We start from the raw sequence: 2,965 nt of genomic DNA, 5'->3' as shown, positions 1-2,965 counted from the left end.
GTTGTTTTATTTTTAGAACACTACACATATCCGGATGTTGCTATTTTTAGAACCAGAAGGTATTTCCCCGCTATTCATAGGTCAATAATTGAATTTCTACATCGTCGATTAATAGTTGGAAACTCGGTTTTGTCATGTATATACGTTTAAAATAAGTAAACACTAAACGTGCACACTGACAGTTGATTACGATACATCTAACAATTTGAGTCATTACAGTAAAACATGGATTATAAGTGAATTATACGCGTAAGAGAAGATTTTCTGTCGAAAAAACTAATGTCAACAATCAGCATGGAATTGGGATATTCGTATCAAAGGGCTATTCATGTAAGTATCCTTGAGTAGTTGTGTAAGTTTATGTGTTCAAAAATGTTTGTTTTTTAATTTCTTTGGAATTCTTAAATCATTTTTATTTGCTAAACGTTAAGACAGCGTTTTAATATTTCTACATGTACTATAAATATACATGTTACATACTTTACATCTACTTATAATGCACCAGTCAATTGTAACCAAAGCCCCACCAGGTCCGAGGAATAGCTGGGACTTTGACTTTCTGTCCAGCCAACCCCGGGTAAAATCCTCGTCCTGCGGGGACGAACTGATGGTCAAATCCTCGCCATATGCCCCTTACCCCAGGGAGCCTAGGTAAGGCATATTCCCTGCTATATCTGGCTCAAAGACAAAACCACCGTATTCACCCGGCACTGCGAGGCCACCTGAAAGTTAAAAAAACAGCCCATTTCTCCGGGATATCCCCGGCATATCCCCAGACCTGGAGGGCCGTGGTTACAATTGACTGGTGCATTATGTACATGTTACATATTTTTAAATGTACTTATGTACATCATTTATGTATATGATATGAGTATGTAATCTTTTATTTGATTGTTTTATCTTAGAAAAATATTAGACTTAAAAATACACATTATTTGTTTACAAACTGCATAATTTCAAAATAAACCTGTATTAAAAGATGTACATGGTTTCGGGCTGGAAGCCACAACAGCTTGGACACAAGCGACATTCATTTGCTTGGTGTAGGTCTTGTTGAACGCCATACTGTTGTGAATCATTATCAATTATATGCACAACATCTACACATTTGTGCCTACCAACCCTTACTCTTGGCTAAAACGGATATTAGTGCAGAATGTATAATTAATACATGTGTATTTGTATTTTACGGTTGTAGTTTCTGTTGTTGATAATCAGAAGTCTAATTTCTTTCAGGCAGGAAAAGGACTGAATATTACTATTATATGAAGAATTCCAGCCTGCATTAAATACTTTGTTGGATCATTGAGACAGATTTGACATCCATGTCTATCCACATCTGATAGAGATGATGTGAGTATTTCATATAAAACATATTTGAGTTGGTGTTTGTTGTTTTATAAACTCACTGTTTTCAATAATCCAGTGGTTGTGGTGGTGGTGATGGTGGTGGTGATGATGAATTTTATTGATAAATTTAGTAATTTTCTTTGTATTATATACATGTATGTATCAGCTTATTGTTGTTGTTTTTAAATAATGTTGAGAAATATTAAACTGTTTATATTTTATTTTGTGTATGTATGGCAGTATTATTATCTATAAAAATTAGTTAGAAAGTACTTTTTTTTCTTTTAATACAGCACTAAACATTCTAGATGGGTAAAGACCTGTTAAATCAGCATTGACTCAGCATTGAGTAATTTTCATCTGTGCAGACACAACAAGTACAAACGCATGGGAACAAACCAAACTTCAAATGTTGAAGAGTGAAGAATTATTGTGAAAAGTTCTAAATGTTAGAATACCATTGACTAAATAAAACAAATAGACATCGATTACCAGCAGAGACTGTTTACATGTTATAATATTAAAAAGACATTAGTTGAGAACTTTCACTCTGACATTTTTGGAGGGGCATTACCGCTTACTTAGTGTTCTTGTTTCTTTACATATTTTAATTTAAAAGTACATTCATTGTTTTCAAATCTGAATTCTGAGTTAGTATCATAAGTAAAATTCATTTATTTGAATGATTACATTTTATGAATAAGTCCAATTGAGCTTTTTACTAGAAAAAAGTTGATTTTTAAGCATTTTATTAGTTATAAAAATGTATAGTTACATGACATTATGTATATTTTCTTCAAAACTGAATGGTAAACTATCATAAATTGTCTTTTGAATTGTTCATTAGACATCATAGAAAATATTTAAATGATTTCAGCAGGTTGTCTTATTATTAACTATTTTTTGTGAATTTATAAAACTGCTATATATTTTCAAACATCGAAATACTGCTCTGTTCCGAAGACTCACAAGATCAATCAAAATGATTTTTTTCCATGTGTATTAATAATATGTTCGGTTGAACGTAATTTTTCTGTTAACTGAAGTTTATTTTACCAGAAACTGTTGTGTTTATTTCATAATCTCTGATAATGTGAAAAAAAATCAAATAAAGACAAAATATTCTTAATTAACAGTAAAAAATCTTCAAAATTTGGATAAAAGTCCCATAGTGTACCATCATAATAACTATGTTGTCCGTAAAAGCTTTATAAAAGTGTGTATTACTTATACCTTAATTCAGTTCAAATAATTATGGCCTTTAAGGATTTGTGTTTTCATAATATAGATTTCCTGTTATATTGAGCTTTTTCAATTTGGGTTGATGTTTTGTTTTATGTACAATTACTACTTCTATTTCCTAACTTTTGTCTCATTTATCAAATTGAATTGTTACATATTTAAGTGAAAAAACACACACTATTTTGAAAGATGCACTCTTACTCCCCAATAAGACTTATGAAAATTAATATTATTGTTTTCATTTTTAGCTCTACTGGCCAAAGGCCAGAAGAGCTTATGCGATGGTAATGTGTACGTAGTGTGTGCATCCGTGCGTCCGTGCGGTCGTGCGTTCGTGCGTCTGTAAACAATTGCTTGTGAACACGATACAGTC

General features: G+C 31.7%; 1 long non-coding RNA gene across 1 annotated transcript; it reads left to right on the top strand.

The window, feature by feature from the left end:
- Positions 1-200: 200 nt before the first annotated feature.
- LOC128203390 (uncharacterized) lies at positions 201-1,920 on the top strand. Its single transcript, XR_008255937.1, has 3 exons — positions 201-330; positions 1,237-1,353; positions 1,644-1,920. It is a non-coding gene; the product is annotated as an uncharacterized LOC128203390 (long non-coding RNA).
- Positions 1,921-2,965: the final 1,045 nt, after the last annotated feature.

The sequence above is a fragment of the Mya arenaria genome, chromosome 9, assembly GCF_026914265.1.
Source record: "Mya arenaria isolate MELC-2E11 chromosome 9, ASM2691426v1".
In the NCBI taxonomy this organism is placed as follows: Eukaryota; Metazoa; Mollusca; class Bivalvia; order Myida; family Myidae; genus Mya; species Mya arenaria.
This window is presented reverse-complemented; position numbering and strand designations above follow the sequence as displayed.